Raw genomic sequence first — 26,630 nt, 5'->3', positions numbered from 1 at the left:
AACCTCAACTTACTTGAAAAGAAAACCCTGTTGATTTTTTGACTTCTAATAGAAATCTGGCAGATACCATATTTTCCCAACAAATCCATGAACAATTTAGTTGCACTGGTCATTTTGCACCATAACAGCCAGACTGCCTGAGTCCCTTGCATCTCAGAGGCTTGCCTGTGAAGATAAGGTGCTCTTGAGTGAGTCATGGTTAGGACAATAAGACCCTTTCAGAAACTATCTCCTTGAGGTAACTTTTCCAGCTCTGAATGAGAAACCAAAAGATGGCAGCTGTCTCTTTAATATGCAGTTCTTACTTACGAAATTCATGACATTTTTCATTTAAACATTGTTGGTGTGAATCTCCTTTAGGAAATTGAATCATGCTTTCTATTTCTTACATCCCAGAATATAATCCTTTTGTCTTCAGCAGTACATAGGGCAGTATCTTGGGCTTTTCCTGAACGTCTTGTCAAAGCACAAAACCTTTTCTTTAGGGCCAGCATTCATCAGCTGTGCCTGTCTTTTACTCTGACTGAAAAGGAAAATGGTCCAGTCTTCCAACTGGCTATTCTCTGGTTGCCTTAATTCATGGAAAGCCAAGAAGGGAAAAATTGGTAGGTTCAACAGTGTTGGACAAGGATAAACAGAATCATATCATATTAACTGTAATTTACAACATTTCAACACATCCCTGCTTCTGCCAAAGCCAGCAAGGTCAGCCCCCACTGGAAAAAAGGGACAATGGGGTGGGGTTGAGAGGTGGAATAGGAAATTCAAATTTCTATTTTCTAAGTTGTAGTTTGAGAATTAGAGACCCATCAGCACTTTCTTGAATGTTTTGCTCATTCATGCTATAAAAATAAATATCACAAAATATTTTCTGGACTCGGCCTCGTCTGTTGCTAAAACCAAAGCCAGCATGCTTCCAAACACACTCATGAGGCTAGTTTCACAAGGACAGACATTGTCAGGCTGGCAGGCGGCCACTGGAGGAGTTATTGAAATTCATTTCAAAATGATGAACTCTGCATGAAAATACTCATTTATGAGCATTCAAAAGGATGAAGAATTTCATAGGAAGATGACAGCAATGACAACTTCTATGACCGACCAGGGTTGCCTGGAGCTGATTACCCCAAAACACACACGCACTCCCAAAGAGCTTTGCTGGAGAGGCTTCTAAAGGCTGGGACTGTTTGTGTTCAGATGGAATCTCTGTATGTGAAGCTATTTATTACAGGCTGAGTAAATGAACACATGCAACAGGGGGTTGGTGGAATTTGTAGGTAAAATATTCATAGTGGGGTAGACATCATGGATTTCAACCACCAGGCTCAGACTGGAGGCTGGTGCTTAGGGGACCCCCATTCCTAACATGAATGCTCCCCAGTATGCACCTTGAAAGAACATCTGGAAGTTATATTCTCTCTGGAGAACCCCAGGAAACACTGATACCGTTTTTTCCAGCACATGACCTAGGAACAAGTTTTCTAGCTACAACTATGGCTATGTAAGAATATACGATTTAACAGCTTAACCCTAAATATTATACTTTTCTTTTTGAAAACAGTCTTTTTCTCAAACAAGATTAAAGGCATCTCTACATGAGCAGGGACTTGATCTTATTCATGGCTGCCTTTCCAGGACCTAAATAAGCATCATTAGAAACAGCAGGTAGTCAAAATGCATGTCCCTGGTCACTTTGGAGTTTCTCCAGCAAATTCCCTTGCTACTTTTGACTCTGTTAGTAAGGCAGGCAGCACCATAGATTTTAAAAGGAGATCCTGGGACAGGGGAATGCATAACACAGCAGTTAGGTGTATGTGTGCATGCTCAGTCGTGTCCAACTCTTTGCAGCCCCATGGACTGGAGCTCCTCTGTCCATGGGATTCCCCAAGCAAGAATACTGGAGGGTGTTGCATTTCTCACTCCAGGGGATCTTCCTGATGCAGTGATCGAACCCACATCTCTTCGGTCTCCTACATTGCAGGTGGATTCTTTACCCCTGAGCCATCAGGAAAGCCCTACCACAGCAGTTGAGAAAGTCTATTTCACAATGTCATTTCATCCTCTGTGTTGGAAGGAAACCGCCATCATAGCACTTTAGAGATGGTCATTTCTTAGGCACTTCTTAGGTCTGTCTCTGTCAAACACCAGCAATTGGTAGAAGCAAAGTTTGAGAATCATGTAACCTATTCTGATGTTGCTAAGAACCAATGTTTAAAACGCAAGTCAGAGTAAGGACCTGATCCTCAGCTTGACTAGCAAATTTCAGTGAATGACCGCGGAATCAAGGTGCTACATGGAGTGATTCTATATTGCTGTACATGCCTGTGTCTGTGCATGGAGTTTCTGCATTCTCAAATGAGCTCCAGTAACTGGTGACAACTCAAGTCTGAACTAGTGACATTAGAATCTACAGATTATTTTGAGAAGCTTAATGTTTCATAATGTGTAAACCAACCTTCTAATTAAAACAGCATAGCACTGCCTAGAAAGAATGAACTTACTTGGTTCATATAAATGAATGTAAACCAATTGTTTTTGTTCAGGTAAACATCCATCCACTCCGCATCAATCTATACATCCATTCTACTAAGAGATATTTATTAAGTGTTTTCTGTGTTCCAGGCGCTGGTTTACCTGGTTGGAATTCAGCAATAAACCAGACCAAGTGGGTGCTCACTTCATGGAACCCATATTCCAGTGCAGAAGATAGATTAAACACAGTTAATGAATTTATAAGTAATATGAGATATTGGCGATTGCTGTGAAGACATTTTGCTCAAGATAAGTGGACAGCGAGGGATAGCAGAGTGGAGGTAAGATGGGGGGTTAAACGGGAAGGTCACAGCCACCTCTCGGAGGAGATGGCATGTGAATCAAGAGGAAATGAAAGAGCGGGTTGTATAAGGATCTGGAAGAGGGGCTTTCTAGGGCAGAGGGATCAGCAAGTTCCAGGACCCAGAGACAAGAATGAACTAGACACTTTCCAAACATAGTGAGGGCCACTGTGGCTGGGGCAGTGGGCAAGGGGACAAGTATGAAAAAGGAGATTCATGCGGGCGGAAGGGCCAGATCACCAAGGGCCTCTGAGGTCATACTGAGAATTTTATGATATATTCCAAGTGTGAGAGAGAGCCTTTGAGTTGTTTTGTTTCTTAATGAGGTAATGATTTGATCTGATTTTTTAATGACTCCGTTATGAGAGGAGCAAAATTTGTGCGCCCTGTTGCAGTAGATGGCAGAGTCGAGAGGTGGAGGAGGGAGAGAAGGAAAAAAAGGAAAAGCAGGCAGATCCATTAGGAAGTGACTAAGTAGTACCCTGGAAAGAAGTGACAGGCTCTTAGGTCAGGGAAGTAGTAGAGGGGATGTGAGAAGAAGTCAGATTAGGACGTATTTTAAAAAAGTGGGAATAGAACCTTCAGGTGGAAAAGATATAAATATGAGGAAAAGAGAAATTGGGGACAACTTCTAATATTTTCAACATGACCACTGAGGTGCAGTTACTGAGATGAAAGGATGGGAAAAAGAGCAGATTTGAAGGGGAAACCAGGAGTTCCTTTTGGGGCATATGAATTTGAAATACTCCTTTCACATCCAAATAGAGATGCTGAATAGTTGGATGGAAGCGAGACAAATACTCGTCGTTTGTTGCTGAGGAGTTAAATATCAAAATTCCAGAAGAAAGCACTTAGTTAAATGTGGTACTCTTAGCCTTTAAACTTTGGAAAGTACTTAATTTTTTTTTTCTCTGAAAAAGTAATTTCTTATAACATGATTACTTGAACATATCTTGATTTCTACATTCCATAATCACTGAATAGAAATTTTATAAAAGTATATGTGGGGCTTCCCTAGTGGTCCAGTGATTGAGAATCTGCCTTGCAATGCAGGGCACATCAGTTGAATCTCTGGTCTGGGAAGAGCTCACATGTGCCACAACTACTGAGCCTGCTTTCTAGAGCCCGGGAGCTGCAACTGTTGAGCCCACATGCAGCAACTACTGAAGCCCGTGCCCCCTAGAGCCTGTTCTCTGTGACAAGAGAAGCCACTACAGTGAGAAGCCCATGCACCGTCACTGGAGAGTAGCCCCTGCTCTCTGCAACTAGAGAAAGCCTGCACACAGCAGTGAAGACCCAGCACAGCCAAAAAAACAAGTGTATATGAAACATTTGCCAAAATAGACCATATGCTAGACCAATCAGCAAATCTCAATGAATTTTAAAGGAGTATGTATATTTTTCAACTCAGTAGAATCAAAGTAGAAATGAATAATAGAAAAAGAACTAGAAAATAATTTGAAATGCTTAGAAATTAAATAACCTACTTCTATATAATCTATGAGTTTAAGTAATTAAATGGAAAATATGAAATTTTTTGAACTGTACAAAAATGAGATATGACATATCAAAATGTGTGGGATGCAGCTCGAGCAGTATTTAGAGGCAAATCTATAGCTTTAAATACATATATGAGAAGAGAAGAAAGAGTGGAAAAAATATTTAAACTTCCAATTAATAAACTATAAATTAGCAAATTAAAGTAAGAGAAAGGAAATGATACAGATTAGCAAGCAAAGAAATAGCAGATATACAATGGGAAAAGGTACAAAACCAAAAGTTATTCTTTAAAAAGGTGAATATATTGACAAACCCTTAGCAAAATTGATCAAGAAAAAAAGGAGACAATGCAACTTGCCAGTATAATGATTTTAACAGGCCATATGACTGCAGATTATTTAGACATTAAAAGAATCAAAATGGGGAAAAGAAAATAAATTTTTAAAAATTTAAGAAAGAATCATAATGAGTTGTGTTGAATCAGTTCAGTTCAGTTCAATTGCTCAGTCGTGTCTGACTCTTTTGAGACCCCATGGACTGCAGCACGCCAGGCTTCCCTGTCCATCACCAACTCTCTGAGTCTTCTCAAACTCATGTCTGTTGCGTCGGTGATGCCATCCAACCATCTCATTCTCTGTCGTCCCCTTCTCCTCCTGCCCTCAATCTTTCCCAGTATCAGTGTCTTTTCCAATGAGTAAGTCCTTTGCATCAGGTGGCCCAAGTATTGGAGTTTCAGCTTCAACATCAGTCCTTCCAATGCATATTCAGGACTGATTTCCTTGAGGGTTGACTGGTTGGATCTCCTTGCAGTCCAAGGGACTCTCAAGAGTCTTCTCCAACACCACAGTTCAAAAGCATTGATTCTTCGGTGCTCAGCTTTCTTTATAGTCCAACTCTCACATCCATACATGACTGCTGGAAAAACCATAGCTTTGACTAGGCAGACCTTTGTTGGTAAAGTAATGTCTCTGCTTTTTAATATGCTGTCTAGGTTGGTCATAGCTTTTCTTCCAAGGAGAAAGCGTCTTTTAATTTCATGGCTGCAGTCACCATCTGCAGTGATTTTGGAGCCCAAAAAATTACTCTCACTGTTTCCATTGTTTCCCCATCTATTTGCCATGAAGTGATGGGACTGGATGCCATGATCTTAGTTTTCTGAATGTTGAGTTTTAAGCCAACTTTTTCACTCTCCTCTTTCACTTTCATCAAGAGGCTCTTTAGTTCTTCTGTGCTTTCTGCCATAAGGGTGGTGTCATTTGCGTATCTGAGGTTACTGATATTTCTCCCAGCCATCTTGATTCCAGCTTGTGCTTCATCCAGCCCAGCATTTCTCATGATGTACTCTGCATACAAGTTAAATAAGCAGGGTGACAGCCTTGACATCCTCCTTTCCCTATTTGGAACCAGTATGTTCTTCCGTGTCCAGTTCTAACTGTTGCTTCTTGACCTGCATACAGATTTCTGAGAAGGCAGGTAAGGTGGTCTGGTATTTCCATCTCTTTAAGAATTTTCCAGTTTGTTGTGATCCACACATCTTTATACAATTAATTAAACAACTTAGATGAAATGGGTACATCCTCTATAAAACACAACTTATTAAAACTAACACAAGAAAAAAAAAACTGTAAAGATTCAAGGATGGGTTCAATTATGTGTCGAATAACTCTTTGAATTGACTAGTGAATAAAGCTATAATTAGAAGCAAAAAAAAAAAAACCTAACAAGAATAAGTCTGTTTAAAAAAATGAAATCTTCTTTTCATTTTCAAACTAAAAACCTTCCCACACACACACACAAAGTAAACTCCAATCACAAATGGTTTCATTGGTGAAGTCTTCTAAACATTTAAGAAGAAATAATAGCAATTTTACATAAACTCTTTCAGAGTTTAAAGAAAGGGAAAATTTTTAAATGCATTCTGTGAGGTCACCGTAACCCTGACACCAAAACACTACAAAGCCACTACGAGAAAAGAAAACTTTCAGCCAATCTTTCTCATAAAGAAAAACTGATTATTATTTCTTTAAAAAAGCAAAATTTTTCCAAGAAATTTCATGGGTTCCTATCTATTTTGTTCAGTTAGACTAATTTGTAAGTACTTTTTATGACTCTAAGAAATATTTCAGGTTTTTAAACTGAAATCTTGCATATAAAAAGAACGTGTCTACAATTTACCCAGTACCACCGAAGAATATAGTTGTGACCCTAGAACAAAATCAACTGTAATTCCTCTTTGTAGAACAAACCGATCTTTTGGTCTATTTAAAGAAAAGAATTAAAATTAAGAGAGTAAAATGATATCAGCCCAGCTCAAAACTTACTTGCGTGGCAGATCTCCGCTAACATAAATGATGGTAACAGTGAGATCATCCCAGTTGTATTCTGTTTTTGGCTGTGCTCGGACATTATTGTTGCATGCGGGCTTTCTCTAGTTGTGGCAGATGGGGGCTACTCTCCAGTTGCAGTGCACAGGTTTCTCATTGCAGTTCCCTCTCTTGTTGGGGAGCATGGGCTCTGAGCGCACAGGTTTCAGTAGTTGCAGCACGTGGGCTCAGCAATTGTGGCACATGAGCTTAGTTGCCCTGAGACATGTGGAATCTTCTGGGACCAGGGTTTGAACCCGTGTCCCCTGCATTAGAATGCAGACTCTTAACCACTGGACCACCAGGGAAGTGTCTCCTCGTTGTATCCTTGTGATAAGTTTAAGCTAAAAGCAAGCGTACACTTTCATCGAGGCATACTTGTACCATTAGGCAACAAATCATAGTGATGAAGAACTGTGATGTTTTTAGACAACAACTAGTAACACATCACCTCAAGTTATTTTTGTATAATATACTATTTAAAAAAAGATTGTAGTTTGTTACTTCCTTGCCTGTAAAAGTTATGATATTTCTGTGTGCCATTTTACTAATTTCAGGGCCCCTGAATTATGCTCACTTTGATTTGGCCGTTTTGGAACACAGACCAGTCAAGCTAATCTATCAGCAGCGTGGCTAAGTCTTCAATTTGGGCTGATTTAGTTTATTGAATTAACTGGATGCCTCATAGGTGCTTACAAACAAGTTGATGGCAATGGTAAAGGCACTGAGACCTAAACATGAGCATCACCTGTAAACTTGTTAGAAAGGCATGCTCTCTCATTCACACCCATCAGATCAGAAACCAAGTCAGAAACAGCGATCTGGGCTTTGCCTAACAACTGTTACTCTGTCTTCACAGGGGTATGAGTATAATTGTTTATATACTTGGGCATAAACTCTAAACACATTGGCTTTAATTCTACTTTCTCACTCAAGAACAGTTATCAGAACCTATATTGGAAGAATAAGGGTCATAAAAAGGCTGGGCTCTGGGTTTATCTGTGAGATATTGGTAAAGTCTCTATACCTTTCTGTGCCTCAACTTTCTTATTTGTTAAAAGGGAAACAAGAACTGCTTCTTCCTCATGGGGTTGTGAGGATTAAATGGAAGAAAATATGTACAGAACATTCTTAGGATAGGGCATGGCACATAGTCCTAAGTAAATGTTATCAATTATTATTAGCATTGATACCATTCAATCGAAGTAAACCATTTATAAATTTAATTTTATGATTGATATGTCAGACGGAACCTTTTTGATAGCAAATGACAGAAACTCAGAGCTAGATTATGCAAAAAGGAGAGAAAAATACTTTGTGGAACAAACTGCGGAAAAGATAGCATGAACTGGCGTCAAGAATGATAGCAACCAGGGACTCAAATGCACTCAGGACCCTCGCTCTCTCTCCGCCCTCTGCATCACCTGTGTTCTCTTAGCCAACAAGATGAGCTTCTTTCATTGGTCAGGGAACACAGTCACCAAGTGTTTCTACTTTTACAGCCTCACCACTTTGTAACCAGAGAGATGATTCGCTGCCCTGAAGCACTCCACGGATGGGCAAGGCCCAGCCTGCGTCGTTGCCTTTCTTGGGACCAGTTTCTCTGGCCAGAGGAGGACTGCTTCCCACTCTCCCATCACACTTGGCAGCGGCACCAGTCCACCACGAGTCTTGCCGAGGATTTGTATCCCTTGAAGGTAAGCCCTGAGCAGTCTTCTTGAGCCATCTGGCTGGTGGGAAGTAACCAACCATTTTATTCCTTCTTCCTGTTGTTGCTGTTGCCCTGACCGTTTCATAGCCTGGTTCTTGATGAGTGTGCCATCTTTCAGAGCTTTTGTTGAGTTTGACCCCAGGCTGAACACGGGACGTGTGTTTATTTTACCTGACAAAGTACCCATGGCTGAAAGGTTTGGCGCTCTGGCGTACTGTACTTGCTCCCCCTCCAGATGGGGCTGTAATTATAATTTAACTGTCTGGGCCCAACTTAAGGTGAGGAAAAGATATATTAAGTTTGCACACATGTTATTCTCCTGCCCCCACCCACCTCCACATTTCATATGCAGCCACCTTTCGGGGGGGAGGTGTGCGTGTATGTGTGTGTGTACACACAGTCGCGTTACAATTCTCATTTTGCAAAGTTTATGCAAAAACCAAACACCTGGGTTCAGAGTTTCCTAAAGGAGTCATCTGAAGTAGGTGCTTTATGCCAAAATGTCACAAAGATTTATGTGCTTTCATTTGTGCATTAAATTGAGGACAGGTGGGAGAATGCTCAAGCCTGAGAAAAGCTGAGAGCTCATTTCTCCCTGAGAAGAGAGATGGCTGTTAGGACTACTGCTGGTTCAGATACAATAGATATAGACTTTGTTTTTTGTTTGTTTTTTTTTTAAAAAAAGAGGGGGCAGGTCTCGTGTTTGAAAAGCAATATTTCAGCAGTCAAATCATTACCACTGCGATCATGTTTCTCACAAATGGGAACTCTGGACTGGGATCCCAAGGTGAGTCCTGCCCTCATTTCAAACGGAGCGGGCAGTAACCTCCCTGAACAGTCAGGAAAATGGCCCAGCCTCCATTCAAGCTCGCAGAGAAAGGGTCTCTGGAATTGAGGGAAATGGCGTCCTCAACACATTCCATTTTAATGGCTTGCAACAGAGTCAGTTACACATATGTAACCACTCATTTTTTAATTTGATTCTTGTTTCAAACACCTTTTCAGGACCCAATACATCTAAAAAATGTCATCACTTGATAGGTCGCTACTCTATGCCTGGCCTTGGAATCAGTGATTTGGTGTGCTCAGTATTCACCTGGATTCGAAGGACAGTGTGAATTTGCATTTCAGAAAGGGAATAATACTGTGTGGCAAACACAGGCAAGCCAGTTTGTTCGCAGAGAGAGATGAGAGGTGTACTTGGAAAGCCTGATGGTCAGCCTTCCTGCGAGGGACACTGCTTGTCCCCGGGGTGACCTGGAGGCATGTTGGATACATCAGAATTATTCAGTACACTCAGTCCCTTGAGGTTCAAGCTGAGCTTCTGAATCAAATGTTTATCAAAGCATTGACTTGTTTCTGAAGCAAGACTTTTCTATTTGGAAGCCAGAGCTGTGTTCACACTGAGGGGCAGAGGACATACAATTAGTCTCTGTTTTTGTATGACCTCACTCAATTACATGGATACAAATGAAATTTGAAACCTCCTAATGATTTCTGATTTTTTTCTGTGTAAGCAATTACTTCAATTCTAGTGATCTGTCATTTTAGATGACCACTAAATATAATAACCAGATAGTAAGAAATGCTCAACAGGCAATGGGGAAAGTGTTCCGATAAAATACCCTGTAACTCCCAGACATTTTTTGTCTCACTGTATTTAGCAGCTCAGCTTGTGATACGTATGTGTTTGTAGGGTGAAAACTATGACTGTTGAAGGGAGTTAGATAAAGGAAAACATTTCATAAATTGGAGATAAATGGTGTTAATAGTCCAATAAGATAAATGCTTGTCTTTTAAAGCTGAATTCCAGAAGAAATTGCAACATAGGAACTGACACATTTTTCTTCTGTGCCAGAAGAACACACTATCTGGTATATGATTGAAGACTGGTGTATGATAGCCTGAACAATATTGAGATGACACTATTTAGTTCCTAAAATATGTACATTTTTTTCTTGTATTACTTTTTAGCAAAAGAAAAATGGGGCTTCGTGGAGTTTGGGGTCTGTTTTTAGTTTTTGTTGAAATATATTTGATGTATAATGTTGTGTTTCAGATATATAGCAAAGTGATTCAGCTATGTGTGTATATATATATGACTTTATATTTTTGTGTATATTTTTACATTCTCTTCCATTAGAGTTTATTACAAGATACTGAGTATACTTCCTATGTTATTCAATAGGTCCTTGTTGGTTTTGTATTTTATATTTACTAGTTTGTCTATTTTAATCCCAGACCCCTAATACATCCCTCTCCCCTCCACCCCTTTGGTGACCATAAGTTTTTTTTCTGTCTGTGAGTCTATTTCTGCTTTGTATATAAGCTCATTTGTATCATTTTTTTAGATTCCACATATAAATAGCATCATATATGTGTCTTCCTCTCTCTAACTTACTTCATTTAGTATGATTATCTCTAGATCCATTCATGTTGCTGCAAATGGCATTATTTCATTCTTTTTTATGGCTGAGTAATACTCCATTGTGTGTGTGTGTGTGTGTGCGCGCGCACGTGTGTTCACACAAACCACATCTTGATCATCCACTTATCTTTTGACAGCCACACTTAGGTTGCTTTCATGTCTTGCCTGCCGTAAATAGTGCTGCTGTGAACTTTGGGATGCACGTCTTGGCTATCCTCAACAATGCTGCTGTGACACTGGGGTGTGGGTATCATTTCAAATTGTGGTTTTCTCTGGACATATTCCCAGAGGTGGGATTGCTGGATCATTTAGTAGCTCTATTTTTAATTTTCAAAGGAACTTCTATACTGTTCTCCATAGTGGCTGTATCAAATTATATTCCCAGCATTAGTGTAGGAGGGCTCCTTTTTCTCCACACCCTCTCAAGCATTTATTGTTTGTAGACTTTTTGATGTTGACCATTCTGACTGGTGTGAGATGGTACTTCATTGCAGTTTTGATTTGCATTTCTCTAATAATTAGCGATGTTGAGAATTTCTTTGGCTGCCTGTATGTCTTGGGAGAAAGTCTCTTTAGATCTTCTCCCCATGTTTTTGATTGGGTTGTTTTTTATGTTGATCTGTATGAGCTGATTGTATATTTTGGAGATTAACCCCTTGTCAGTTGCTTCATTTCCAATATTTCCTCCCATTCTATAGGTTGTGTTTTTATTTATGGTTTCGTTTGCTGTGCAAAAGCTTTTAAGTTTAAATAGGCCCTATTTGTTTATTTTTGTTTTTACTTCTATTACCTTGGGGATAGATCCAAAAGGATATGCTGCAATTTATGTCAGAAAGTATTCTGTCTGTGTTTTCCTCTTAAGAGTTTTATAGTATCTGGCCTTTCATTTAGGTCTTCTAATCCATTTCGAGGTTTTTCTTGTGTGTATGATATTAGAGAATGTTCTACTTTCGTTCTTTTACATGTTCAGTTTTCCCAGTGCCACATACTCAATAGACTTTTATCCATTGTGTATTCTTGTCTCCTTTGTCAGATTAATTGACCATGTGTGTGGGTTTATTTCTGAGCTTTCTATCCTGTTCCGTTGATCTACTTCTATTTTTGTGCTACTGCTATACTGTTTTGATAATTGTAACTTTTTATGTAGTCTGAAGTCAGGGAGCCTGATTCCTCCAGTTCCATTTTTCTTCCTCAAGATTACTTTGGCTTTTAAGGGTCTTTTACATTTTCTGTGCAAAATTTAAAATTTCACTGCTTGGTGACAATATTCCAAAGTTGTTTTATAATTTAAAAATAAATTCTAATCTCTATGGTTTAAAAAAATTAAGCCTTGAAAGAGAGCCCTACCTTAAATTTGCAGTTTTCCTCAACAATACATTTTAACCATTTTTGAGAGGTGCAACCCAAACATGCAAATAAGTTGCTTACAATGTCAGTGAATTCACAAGACTGTCTACTGCCCGTTCCCAGGTGCCGTTCAGGATAATGGAGTCAGGTTACTGTTCCCAGCTCTGTGCTTGGCACTTCCATCTCCTGTCTCTCACTTTATCCAAATAACGGTTCTCAGAGGATACTATCTCTCTGTCCAGGTCATGCTCACTTCAAGCCAGGGTCTCTGGCCAGCCCTGAGAACCCAGGTCTGACTACTGCCAACTCAAACAGAAGGTTTTATCAATACTTTATTTACTTCCTCCACCCTGATTCTGGATCTCTAGAAACACCTTCCCAGGTGAGACCACAGTTGAGGTTATACTGTGTCTTGCTTGATAGGCTGATTGGCAGAGTGTGAAATACATTTTTCCAGGAAAAATGGCCAGAGTTGTTTGGGTTCCCACTCTATATCTCCACAAAATCTTGTGGGTGGAGAGTGCTGGCACGTAACCTCCATTCATCACAAGGTCTCCATGAGAATATTCCCCGGGACTTCTTTGGGATGAAGTTTCCCTTATCACAACATTACCAGATACACGCTGTCCCAAACTTCTGGCACCAGTGACTCCCCTGTTTCCTAATCATTGGCAGTGAACCTCACCATGACTTAATAAAGCAAGACCTATTAGTCAGCATTGATTTTGTACCAGGCACTTCACACATAGTGATTTGTTTCATCTGCAGAACAGTCCTTTTATGTAGGTGCTATAATTCTACACTTGTCATCATTGAGGAACCTGACACAGGTTTGCTTTTTTGTTTTTGTTTTTTGGGTTTTTTGGGGGGAGGTTTGGATTTTTTAGTTCGCTTGTGATGCCAGCCAGTAAAGCGTGGAACCAGTACTCAAATCCCAGCTCTGAGTCCAAGCTCTTACCACTTGACGCCACTGAGCAATGAGAAAAGAAATGCACACACTTACAAACAAGCAAACATACATAGATATCTTACTGCCATCTTAGGAGTGTTGAGCAATTTTTTAATTTCACTTAGTGATATAAATATGCAGTCAAGACAATAGGGAACACCCATTCAGTTGATGGTACTTGGAGTTTGAGAAGGCAGCTGGAAGGTGTAGAAGGGAGGAGAGCCAGAGACTGCCATGGACTCAGCCCCAAAGAAAAGCCATAGAGGGTCAGCTTCTCGTCTTTGTCCACCACCAACATGGCAAGGTGCCATGGGATCACAGAAGAGGAGGGTCTGGTAGAAGCCAAGGGGTAATTCCAGACTGAGGAATGAAAAGACAAAGCCGGGATGCCATGTGATTCCACTCAGCTGCAGCCAGAGTGTCCAGAATGGCTCACAACCAAATGGGGGGCATAAGTTGGAGACGGTTCCTTTTTACATACTCAGGCCCTGTTGTTACTCTACCCACATGCCTGTATATGACTTTATACGGTAAGGCTTGCATCAGGGGGCTTCGTTCTAAAGTCAGCAAGGCCAAACATGACAAGACTTAACCTTTCCCTGTATATCCCTGAAGCTAACTGTGAAACATACACAGACTATCCCTCTGTCAGTGAGGGAAATGCACCCAGTCTGTCCACCAGTAAGAAAAGGAATGTCCATTTCTTCAATGGAGCACCCCAGAAAGCACTTGGCTTGGATTTAAGGGCCATGTTGTTCAAACAATACAGATTTTTCAATAGCAGAATCGCTGTATTTTTAAATAGGCAGATGCTTGTGCCAGGAAATATACTAGGGAACTAGAACAGAGAAAGGAAACACCAGGTTCCTTTTTCCCAATGTTTGACCATTCAAGGCATAACCCAGTTGAAGGAAATGGTACCCAGAATTCATCTGGGTGGGTTTGGTTCCATTTGACTACATTGAGCATGTACAACGGGGATCCCACTGATATGCTCATAGGCAAGGCTGTTGGTTACTCATTACAGATTGTATTCTTGGCTGGCCAGTGAAGGTTCAAATTGGTCAGTACTCAAAGTGCCTTGCTGTACCAGTTTAAAATTTTAACTGTCACTCTCTGAATGCACAGGCACACAGGCCTACCCATATTTACCTCTCTGTTGTGGTAGTGTCAGTATTATGTCTGGACTCCTCAGCTTTAAGGGTATGTTTATATATCCTCCAAAGCCTGGTTCCAATGCTACCACTTCTGGGCAACCTCTCTTGCTTCTCTACAACCAGCGTGATCTCTCCTTCCTCTTACTACTTCTGCCGTGTCTTCTACTCTGCTTTTTATTATTACAGTGACCGGAAATCTGACGTCTTACTTAGAACATGAGCTCTTGGATCCTTAGTGACCCCATTTTCAAGAACATCAGAAAATTGCCTTTTACAAAGTCAGGGTTCAATACATCTTCCATAGAAGATAAAAGTGAAGAATAAGTGATTTCGTTCGTGTATGAATCAGAGAGCTGTGAGAAAAATAATATATGTGTGAAAATACTAGTTATATTAGCATGAAATGCATTTATCTTTCAAGGATTTAATGTGACCAAACTATTCCTGTCTGTGTCCCCTAGCCTCTCCCTTTACTCCCCTAATTCCAACTGCCACTATCACAAGGTAGAATAGAAAACCTGTGAGTGATAAAGGGATTAAGAAACTTGGAATTTGGAATCTAAGCCTGGTAGAGATGGGAGGTTTTCAGTCAATAGCACCTACCTATTAGTTTTTCTCTTAACAGAAAAGAGTGTGCAAAAGCCACCCCGCCCCCTGCAGTCTCTCCCTCTCTTACTCTTCCTTTCCCTGCTTAGTCACCATCTATTTTCTTTCTAATTTACAAATTACTCTAATATCCTGTTGTTGTTTAGTCGCTAAGTCCTGTCTGACTCTTTGCGACCCCATGATCTGCAACACGCCAGGCTCCTCTCTTCTCTGCTGTCTCCCACAGTTTGCTCAAATTCATGTCAGCTGAGTCAGTGATGCTATCTAACCATCTCATACTCTGCCACCCTCTTCTTTTGCTTTCAATCTTTCCCAGCATCAGGGTCTTTTCCAATGAGTCAGCTCTTCACATCAGGTGGCCAAAGTATTGGAGCTTCAGCGTTAGCATCAGTCCTTCCAGTGAATATTCAGGATTGATTTCAGTTAGGATTGGCTGGTTGGATCCCCTTGCTGTCCAAGGGACTTTCAAGAGTCTTCTCTAACACCACATTGTGAAAGCATCAATTCTTTGGTGCCTAGCCTTCTTTATGGTCCAACTCTCACATCCACTTCCGTACTTTACTACTGGAAAAACCATAGCTTTGACTAGATGTCTTTGCTTTTTAATACACTGTCTAGGTTTGTCATAGCTTTCCTTCCAAGGAGCAAGCATCTTTTAATTTTATGGCTGCAGTCACTGTCTGTAGTGATTTGGCAGCCCAAGAAAATAAAACGAATATTAGTTTTATTCTACCAGGAAGTGACTTCTTCCTATGGCCACATTATGATGCCTTCAATTAAGTGAAATTTCATCACCACCTTCCTTCGTGGTAGTCTAAGGTGCCAGAGCCAGACCCACCTTTCACAGATCCAGCATAGACAGGGCCGGGCTCTTTCCTTGGATCTTGAACCTTGGTCTCAGGGGTCAGGCCTCAGACTAGCAATCCTGTTTGACCAGGCTGACCTGACTGTGGCTTCAGTTCCTTTTCTGCTCCCATCTTCCTGGTCCTCCCACCAGCCCTTGGTGTCTGTTCACCTTGACAGCTTCCCAGTCGTCTCTCTGAGAGTCCCCAGTAGCCTCTGAATAAATGCCCCAAGGTTTTAATTAGCCAAAACCAGTTTACATTGCTAGCAACCAATACTTCTCATTGAGAGCCTTCAGGAAGAAATGTTCTATACATGCTGTGATTCCACATGCACTGAGATGGTTTCAACCACTGCAGATAATAGCATGAAGCTGATAACCAGTCTTTTCAGTGGCAAAAACAGGTGATAGGTTATGCCTTTTGGGAAAACTTGCCCTCCTGCCAGCCTGAATCTAGTTGCCTCTCAACATCGCCTGCCTATTGTGTGGGGTGTCTCCTTGCAAACAGTGTAAAAGATGACTCAAATGAAAATATCCCCCTCCCCCGCCCCACATACACACAGCAGCTACTTTGGCCATTTCATCAAAAATGAAAGTTTTTTTTGCATCGTGCTATCATGGACCAATCCATCCACTAAAGATAATGAGTTTGTTTTGCTAGTGAACTGACTCTCTCACTAGATCCCTTTGGGAAAGCCCCATTACTATTACTTAACTACCTGTAGGGGAATACTGAAAATGACTCCATTCAATTGGATATAACTGGTTAAAGTAGCCAAATCAAAGCTTCAGAGTTCCAACGCAAATATTGCTTTTTTGGTTCTTATACACATAATTACATATGATTTACAGTGACGCACAAGATGTCCGGAAATAAAAGCAGAAATCTTCGTTGAAAATTTTATCCAATCCAGAAAAAAATACACGCAGGCAACAGAAGACAGATGTCACGATCATGGGACACGTGAGGCTGGAAAACGTTCGCTGAAAGCATCTTCACCATCCCCTGAAATTCCATAAAGGCGGGAAAGCAAGATCTTGGCAGTATCCAGGGCATAAAGAAAGTTCTCAGAGGCTTTGAGACCTTCTGTGTTGCTCTGCACGCTTCTCTCCCTGTGATGCCATGATTAGAAACCACTCCCCACAGCAGGAAGCTACCTATAGAAGAGCAAGCTCGAGGGAGGGGTGTGTGTGAGGGTGGCAGGGGGAGGACCAAACTGTCTGGGATCTTGCAGAAGCTCTCCTGGCGAGCAGCTACAGTGGGAAATACACCACAGACGTGCAGGGAACTCCGCCACATCAGCGTCCAGAGGCCAGGGGATTGCAGGTCAGGCCCTGGGCTCTAGGGAAGGTGGGAGGGGAGGGTATCATATTGACTCATAAGGGAAGGTTAAGCAACCAACTATTAAACAGCTTATCTGAGCTGAACTTGTGAACTGCTAAGGCTTCCCCATCCTGGGTAATAATAGCTGTGCACAATTACTGGCTCTAAATAACAGCCGTCACTGAAAGAAAAGTGGCCCAAAACACTGATTGGGGTTTTTGCAAGGATTTGTGGGTGAAGTCAGCTTCATGTGGTTGACCCTGGGCATCCTATTCTGCATCATCACCTTTGTAAAAAGTAAAGGAGATGCCTCACCAACCACAGACAAACAGATTGACTGCTCTGGGGGATCCCCTTTCTCGAAGGAGATACTCATACCCCATCTCCCAATCTACATAGACAAATAAGAGGTCTCTGCCTTTGATGGGGGGCGTAAAAGCTCCCTGTTCTTGGGTCCTTGCACGCGTTTTCAGTCGCTTCACATCCCTCTTCCTCTCACACCTGTGGTACACCTATCACTCAGCCTTCAGCCGTTCCATAGGCCTTTTCCCCTTTCCCACTTCAGCATCTTGGGTTCGCTGGCCCTCTGCCTCGAATGTTTTGTCTCATGACCAGCTTCTCTCTTGGTGCACCATTTAAATGGCAGCCTTCACAGAGAACACCTCCCTGGAGACTTGAGTGGTGCCCACCCACCTTGCTATCTTCTAGAGTAGGCTCATCAAATTATGGCCCAAGGGTGATGTCTGGTGGGCCACCTGCTTTTGTAAATAAAGTTTTATTGGAACACAGCCATGCCGATTATTCATCATCTGTGGTTGCTTTCATCCTGCAATGGGAGAAAGATCATATGGCCTCCAAAGTCTAAAATATTTACTACCTGGCCCTTTATAGGAGATGTTTGCTACTATTCCATAGATTGATCACAGTCTATAATTATTTTATAAAGTACCCATGTATTATTTTCACTCAAAGCTGTGAATCCAGGTATGCAGGATCTTCTCTGTTTTATTCCCAACACTGAGTGCATTGCCTGGCACGAAGGCTATATACAGTACTCAGACTGGGCAGGGATCACTATTCCTGTTTTCAAGATGGAAATGTATTTATGCCTGAGTTCTTTCACCGGAGGTTGCTAGTATTCTTTTGCTGTAGTTTCGGTTGATTTAGTCTGTGTCCCCAACTGGAATGTGAGCCCTCAGAGCTAGTTGCCATTTCCTTCCTGCTTTGGACACCGTGGTGTCAACAGCACCCTGAGTGGCGCCTAGCACTTAGTGAGAGCTCAAGAAAATGTGCCGAGTGACTGAACAAGTGGGTGAATGGGTACCCTCAGCCTTGGAAGCAGGTGTTTCTGACTGTATTCTAGAGTTAGAAGAACAGCAAGATACACAGTAAGCATGACTGCAGTCATAAGGAACCAGCGTCTATATTGTTTCTCAAAACCATATGGTCATATTGCAGTTATTCTTGTCAATAGAGGACTGCTCTTGCTCTGGAAATCCTGAATGCAAATAGTTCAGACACCCATTCTGTTTGGATGAAAATCACCGACTCCTGTGTAGCTGTGACCAATGATCTTTACCAGTGTGAGTGGGTTTCAGTTTTACTAAATCCGTCCATTCTCCCTTTGAAAGGAGAGGAGAGGAAGTAGGCATGGTTAGGGGAACATTACGCACATTATGAATCTCAGACCCGAGCTTGAACCTACCACTTACTGGTTATATGACCTGGGAATAAATCCAGTAATTTCCTCAAGCCTAAGTGTGCCCATTCATTAAAAAGCAACACAAATATCAACCTTCCTGAATTGTTTTGAGACTACCACAAAATAATATGAGCCAGAATGTGTAAAGTATGATACACTGTAGGTCCATAAGGAGCTGTTCATGTCATCATCAGCATCATCAATAATAATGACTTCAGAACAGAGTTGGTGTTCAAATAACTAGCATGATATAGGACTAGTATAGAATGGTGCCGAGTGTGAATTTGGGAGCGAAACTAGCAAAGCACAAATCTCAATTCTGTCATTTGCTAGCTGTCTGACCTTAGGTAAGTTGTTATTGTTGTTTTTATTACTATATTGTTGTCAGTAGTTTTACTCCTCAAAAATCCCTCGTGCCCCCTGAGAGCTTTCTCTGCAAATTCCAGGCATAATCTCATAGCTGAAATGGGGATGCCACTGGGGATAAAATATGGGTCAGACTCTGATTAAATATCTCAGGACCTTTCCTCTAAACCATCCCCAACCGGGAGCTGGTTCTGTGTCACTTTCTGCCCAACATTTCTTTCAATGATTTTTAGGAATCTGACCAAAATATATGAAAAGAAGTTATATACAAAGTGAGCTTGAGGCATCAGCAGTTGGTCTGTGAAAAGCATGGAGAAGTTAGTCAAAGGATAGAAACCTTTTTTCTAAGTGGCAACACCCCCACCAGCCAACAAGACAGACCTCACTCCCTCCCAAAGATGACACTAGAAGTTTGAACCTGACTGACCCTCACTTGAAACAGGAGCATGAGAGGACATGCTTATGTGATTCTTCTTTGAATGGTCTCTTTCTTCCCATCTTTGAAGTTAAGGCCAGTGACTAGATTCTCTTAAGGAACAGACTCCACCCTTTAGACACTTTTTGATTCAGCCAGAGATGCATCTCCCAGTATCACACACTTTTAATCAACCTCACCACTATAACCTTGGCCATAGTAAGCTGACCTTAGGAATTTTTTTGCATTCTTTTGGGATCCACTTAAATCTTATCAGCTTGAGTGACACTCTGGGCAAGTTTTCGTGAATGAGACAAACGGTAAATATGCCTGAATCACATGCCTACTCAGAGTATACATATTTTTTCATTTATGCTGCCATAAGCCTTTTTTATTAATGTATTTCATCAGTATGAGGATTATTATTAGATATTACTGTTTCTAAACTTTATCCTAAGGATAAGGCAAGCAGGAATTTGCTTCCAAAGCAACTTACTGTTTCTACCTTTTAATAATTGAAGGTTTTAGTACAGTGATTTATTCTTAAGCCTCTCGATAATCCCGGCAACTCGAGGTGTCAGAAAATGGAAGGCAAGCCTGCTGCATTTTGCCATGCATCCAAGACGTAGCATTAATGGAAGTTAGCTAAACTAAAGGCCATTTCAAAACGGGAGAATAAGACGTGGGCAAACCAAGGATCCCACATAAATCTTTCTCTGGAACCAGGAAATGAGCATCTAGTTGAAAAATGTGCCTGTTTTTCTCCCTCCACACCCCTTCCTACCATCTCAACGTTACTTTAAGACTTAGCCCTAAATAACTGAAGCATGGGATAGAGCCACAAAATATAGGCAGCGAAAAATCTTTGCTGGAGCACCCGAATCAAGCTAATCCCTTTAATGCTGACGATGGCACCATTTTTGTCACCACCCTCTCAGAGCCTGACAGAGATGGGGAGATGGTGGGAATTTCAAGACCAAATAAAGACCCCTCTTGGGTGTAAAAAATCATCAGCCCCAGGCACTTGTGAAGCCTCGACCCCAGGCAAGCCATGAGAGACAGTGTACATTTTTCAGATGGGGTACTGCTCTCGTAGGCAGTCAGAACATAGCTGTCCGTTGCCAGAAACCATTCATCAGACTCTGCAGAAAAGGCTGTCAGCTCAGCCTACAGGCCTCAAGCCAGCCTGTCAGGATCCAGGCTAACAGCCAGAGTGTCAGGGGCTGCGGCTGGTAGCCAACCAGAACTTTGATGTCGAAGGGTTGGCCAGCTCGGGAGGGTGGCCGATGGGCTCTGAAACCATATACCCTGCTCAGAGGTCACGAGTTCTGAAAGTGAGCTGGCCGTTAGAGTATCTCTAATAAAGATGGAGGTAGACATTTTATATTGTTAAAAAAAAAATTGTTCAAATTATTTCAGTATTTGTTTTGATTTAAATTTCCATTACACATGCTTTTCATTATGCAACTCAATTAGTATATAAAAGATTTTTCTGTTTAAAATGTTTAAATGAACATAATTGTTCAATTTGGAAAGATTACAATGCTTTTATTTAATTAACACTGCAATAAATACATCGTTCTGTAATGAACCCCATACTTTTAGGCCATTAACCATTCAATAAATTTGCAATATGGAAGGTTCTTTATGGAGAAGAAGATAAATAAAGCTATTTAAATGAATGTCCGACAGCTATGATGCTAAGCAGCAAATTATAGCTTTTTGCTTCTCATCCACGAGAGTTGTACCTTGATTACAAACATATGCAAGTGTAATAAACAGCATGTATTTCAATTACTAGTGTGAACATGAGGTACACTGGATGTTAAAGAAAAATTCTGCACCATTGGTGCCGGCTCTACTCCACGGCATCTTCTCAATAAGAAGCTCTTCCGGTATTGGGCCAAAGGCTCGTCTGTCATTTGCTTTATCAATCCAGGCCTGGGACTGCCAGAACAAAAATAATCTACATCCAGCAGGCAGCCTCTCAGAACTGGCTGGTTCTACCAGTGATCACAAAATTCAAGTCACTCCCCTCAGGCAATGCTCCCTGATACACGGGATCATGACTTGCTCCCTTCCAATGGTGACAGGTCCCAACAGGTCGCCAAGCAGCCAAGGGCAAGTCCACCAAAGCAAAGAGCTTCCAGACCCTGTCCTCTTGCCTTCTCCCCATCCTACGTATCAACTGTGCTTAAAAGAACAAACTTTCCATGTACTTCACCCTTTTCCCTCATCGAAATACCTTCAGCACCTTTGAAGTCCTGTAAGGTTGGCCTATACAGCAGGTGCTGATTAGCCCAGAATTCAGATAAAGCCCCTTAGGCTTCAAGAGGTTAAGCGTTAACATAAAGGCCTAGGGCCAAGATTTTGTCTCCTGTCCAATGCTTCTTATTAGTATTGTTGGCATAATAATGGGCTTCTGTGGTAGCTCAGCTGGTAAACAGTCTGCCTGCAATGTGGAAGACTTGGGTTCAGTCCCTGGGTTGGAAGATCCCCTGGAGGAAGGCATAGCAACCCACTTTAGTATTCTTGCCTGGAGAATTTCACAGGCAGAGGAGCCTGGTGGGCTACAATCCATGGGGTCACACAGAGTGGGACACGACTTAGCAACTAAGCATTGTTTACAGGCATAATATGACTAGTATCAGTAGTTAAAATCATGTAGTAACATTGAAAATAAGGACTGATACTGAGTGATGATCATGCAGCAGGGGTTATTATGCTGCATTGTATAGCTGAGGCGCCTGAAGCTTGGACATGTGAGGAACCTGGCCCTGGTTCACAGGAATAAAATGATGAAGTCAAGTCCAAGCTCTTCAGCTCCCGCAGGGGTTCTGTCTTCAAATGGCACCTGGGAAGGGCCCCCAGGGGCCATCCTTGGTGTCCTTGTCTTTTCTCTATTCCTTACTATATTCCTGTTGATTTGGGCCTCTTGCCAGGATGTCCTAGAATGATCACAAGTGGTGACTCTTCTTGAACTGTCTTCTCCTCAAACATTAGGAAAGATGGCGGCCCACAAACCATGCAGTGGGAACCTCTCTTGGCATTCAACTGGTCATATTGGGTTATCTGACCGAGAGCTTTGAGGAACAGGAGCCAGAGTCCAAGTGGATAGAGAGTGTACAAGCCTGTCTTATGCTTCATCTCTGATACTTCTAGTTGCGTGACCTTGAGCACATTACTTACCCTTTCTGTGTCTCATTTTCCTCAAGTACAAAATGTGAAACATGATAATTCCTATCTTCATTGATTATCTTGAGCTACAAATAAGATAACCTACATTTGCTTAGCATGTAGTAAATGCACAGTACCTAGCATGTAATAAGTGCTTAGTAAAGGACTCTGGGTTCCACATTACAAGTTCAGAGAAAATCTGAACAGTCCAGCTATATAAAAAATCCAAATATTTATTGAGCACCTATTATTTATGGTTACTTTTGTAGGCATTTGGGATAGACAAATGAAGTTTCTGCTCTGGTACTTTATAGTATGTATGGGGGTGTAGGAAGATAAAAACAAGTAGACTAAATATATATACTTTGCAAAATTGTGGCAAAAATAAGGAAAGGTGAAAGAATTGAGTGATGAGGCTAAAGTGAAGGCTGTTCTAAGAAGTGACATGTAAATTAAAGCCTAGATGAAGATTCGGGTGATGGGGCACATATTGTGGTGCCGGAGACACTGCAGGAAGTCATCAGACACGTAGTGGAGACTTAGCTGTGGTCCTGTCTGGGACCGGATTTGTTCCTTTCAGCATACAAACGTTCAGGAGGGCCTGCTCTGTGATAAGCACTAGGGGAGACAGGGAAATTGCCTTTGGGTTCAAATTAGCTTGAGGTCATAATGATGCTGTTGATAAAAGATTGGCATAGTAGCCTTTTAAATTTTACTTTATTGAAGTACAGTTGATTTACAATGTTGTGTTAATTTCTGCTGTACAGAAAGGTGATTCAGTTATGTATATAAATATTCTTTCCCACTATGGTTTATCACAGGATATTGAATGTGGGCCTTGTTGATTATACATTTTATATATAATAGTTTGCACCTGCTAATTCCAAACCTCCTGTTCTCCCCTCCCTTACCCTCCCTGATCCCCTGGCAACTATAAGTCTACTCTTTGTATCTATGAGTCTATTTCATAGATATGTTCATTTGTGTCATATTCTACATGTAAGTGATAGGACTCCCCTGGTAGCTCAGCTGGTAAAGAATCTGCCTGCAATGCAGGAGACTCTGGTTCAATTCCTGGGTTAGGAAGTTCGCCTGGAGAAGGGATAGGCTACCCACTCCAGTAACCTCAGGCTTCCCTGGTTGCTCAGCTGGTAAAGAATCTGCCTGTAATTCACGAGACCTACATTTGATCCCTGGGTTGGGAGGATCCCCTGGAGAAGGGAACGGCTACCCACTCTAATATTCTGGCCTGGAGAATTCCATGGCCTGTTGAGTCCATGGGGTCTCAAAGAGTCAGACACGACTGAGTGACTTTCACTTTCTTTCACTGTAAGCGATACCATAAAATATGGTATGGTATGGTTTTTCTGACTTACTTCACTTAGTATAATAATATCTAGGTCCATTCTTATTGCTGCAAATGGCATGGTTTCATTCTTCCTTGTGGCTGGGTAGTATTCCCTTGGATTTATGTACCACATCTTCTTTATCCATTCATCTGTTGATGGACATTTAGGTTGTTTACATGTCTTGACTATTGTGAGTAATGCTGCTGTGAATGGAGGGGTGCATATGTCTTTTTGAATTACAGTTTTGTCTGAGAGTATGCCCAAGACTGGGCTTGCTGGATCATATGGAAACTCTTTTTTTAGTTTTGTGAGGAGCCTCCATTCTGTTTTCTATAGTGGCTGCACCAATTTATATTCAGTGGCCTTTTCTAAACTCCAGAATATTCCAGGACTCATATTTCTCTTCTGAGAAAATGAGTGTGGAGTATGAGAGGGAAAAGAAAGTCAAGCTTGGAGCCAGGTGGCAGATGTGGCAAAAGAATCACTGGCCAGGGGTGGAATCTATATTTGCTCATTCAATGAAAAGCAATACTGCGTATGGAGAATGCACATGTCAGGAGTTGAAGAAACCTCAGTTCAAGTCCCTCTGATGCAACTTTACAGCAGTCTGTCCTTTTTTTTTTTTTTTTGGCTGAGTCTCTATTTCCCCATATATAAAATGGAAGTAGTAGTCTCTGCCACAAAACAAATTATTGCACAGATTAAAAATGACGTGTATAACATAAAGTCAAACATGACTACTCTTACCAGTTATTTATCATAGGCAGTGACTATGTTGATCACTATACTATGTTTTTTAAAATTTCCCTAAATACTGGAAATATTATGAAAAATGATGTATGCAAAATGCCTAGGGTGGAGGAGGCTTTTGACAGATTCTAGTTATTTTAATTTTTTAACTTAGAGATCAGTTCTCACAGGGCACCAGGCTCTGCCCAGAAATTAAGACGAAAAGATACCTTTCTTGTCCTTGACGAATTGAGTCTCCTATATACTTAACCATCATCATTTGTCTCTTGAGATTGTTCCTGGACCTGATTACCTATTTTTGCTTTTATTTGATAATTATCTCTTTGCATGTGTTTATGTGTTAAGCTACAAATAATATAAGGAATCAGTGAGGCTCTAACTGGATGGATGGGTGGACAAGATGGAGGGATGGACTGGTCACCCAAGGAAAATCTAAAACTCTGTTCAAGAATTTAAGTCACTGGTCCATTAAAAGAAAAATGGGATAACTCAGCATTTCAGTGCCTAGGCTGGGCTTCTCTTTCTTGAAAGCTCCACCCATGGTATCACTTCAGTCTGCCCAGTGCCTCTTTCTCTGGGAACAGAGCCTACCTCCTTGGCCACAGAGGTGAGGTCATGACCAGGCTGAGCCAGTCATTTTATGCCAGCATTCCAACTGCAGTGATTGGTTTTTCAGTGGTGTCATGACCCAAGTCAGGCTAGAGATATTCTCAGAATTTTCTTCCTGTTCATTGAGCTGTGAGGATATTAACACAGGGAAATAAGCACTATATCTTTCCATCCCTCCTTCCTCCAAATTGCCAGAAGGAGAGAGCTGACATGCAGAGTCAAAGAAAAAAAGATCAGACAGTTCTAGGTCATCTAAATCCTTGACTCCAATAGTCTCTGAGGCCAGCCAGCTCCATTCCTGCCCCTAACACAGTTTAGCCATCTAAACTAATGCCCTGTTTCTTTAAAAAGTTGTATGCAAGTCCCATCACATACAGCTGACAGAGTCTGGGTTAATACACTCTATTTCATTCCACCTATGGACATGCCTCTATCATCTTCTCTAAATGTAATTATTTCTAATCATTGGCCATGGGGTCCTTCAAAGGGTCTGGACCTGTGATAGAATCTGTAGAGTGTGAAAAATGTGTAATTTGTTTTAGTTGTGATCCCTCTGGAGGGTAGCAAGACAGAAAGTTATGATAGATTAAATTGTTAGAATAGGCAAAGATTTCTTAAACTGGTCACATAAAGCACTAACTGTAAAATAAAAACATCGATACACTAGATTTCACTGAAAATAAGAATGTTTGTTCATCAAAAGGTACCACCAAGACAGTGAAAAAAATTGGGAAATATATACAAAATATAGCAATCTAATAGAGAACTTATATTCAGCCTGTAGAATAACTCCTCAAATCAGTAAGAAGAAGTCAGAAAGCAGAATAAGAAAAAATAGGCAAGAATTGAACAGGGACTTCACAGGAAATGACATCCAGATGGCCAATAGAGCATATGGAAAGAATCCCAACATCATTTCTGTTCAGGAAAATACAAAATAAAACTCCTGTGAGATACTATCAGCCTACCAAATGGCTAAAAAATAAAAGCCTGACAGTAATAAGTGTTGATAACGATATAGAACAGAGTATCGATGAAAACATAAGTTCATGGACTATTTTAGGAAAAAAAAAGATTTAGTGATTTTAGTCTAACCTATGACTCAACAATTCTATTCCTAGGTGTATAATCCAAGAGAAATAAAAATATGTGTCCACCAGAAATACGTACAAGAGTATTCACAGCTATTCTATTTATAA

The 26,630-nt window shown here is 41.1% G+C and overlaps 1 protein-coding gene across 1 annotated transcript in view; it reads left to right on the top strand.

The window, feature by feature from the left end:
• LOC145519897 (uncharacterized) overlaps nt 1-26,630 on the top strand; it is a 347,803-nt gene that overhangs the window by 156,889 nt on the left and 164,284 nt on the right. The window contains exons 22-23 of the mRNA XM_081524944.1: nt 2,623-2,813; nt 8,200-8,394. The gene's annotated coding sequence lies outside the window, so the exon portion shown is untranslated. The remainder of the gene's footprint in view (nt 1-2,622; nt 2,814-8,199; nt 8,395-26,630) is intronic.

Source organism: Giraffa tippelskirchi, chromosome 9, assembly GCF_054371585.1.
Source record: "Giraffa tippelskirchi isolate mGirTip1 chromosome 9, T2T-mGirTip1v1.2.pri, whole genome shotgun sequence".
Taxonomy (NCBI): domain Eukaryota; kingdom Metazoa; phylum Chordata; class Mammalia; order Artiodactyla; family Giraffidae; genus Giraffa; species Giraffa tippelskirchi.
The sequence above is the reverse complement of the archived record's forward strand: the minus strand, read 5'-3'. Positions and strand labels throughout refer to the sequence as shown.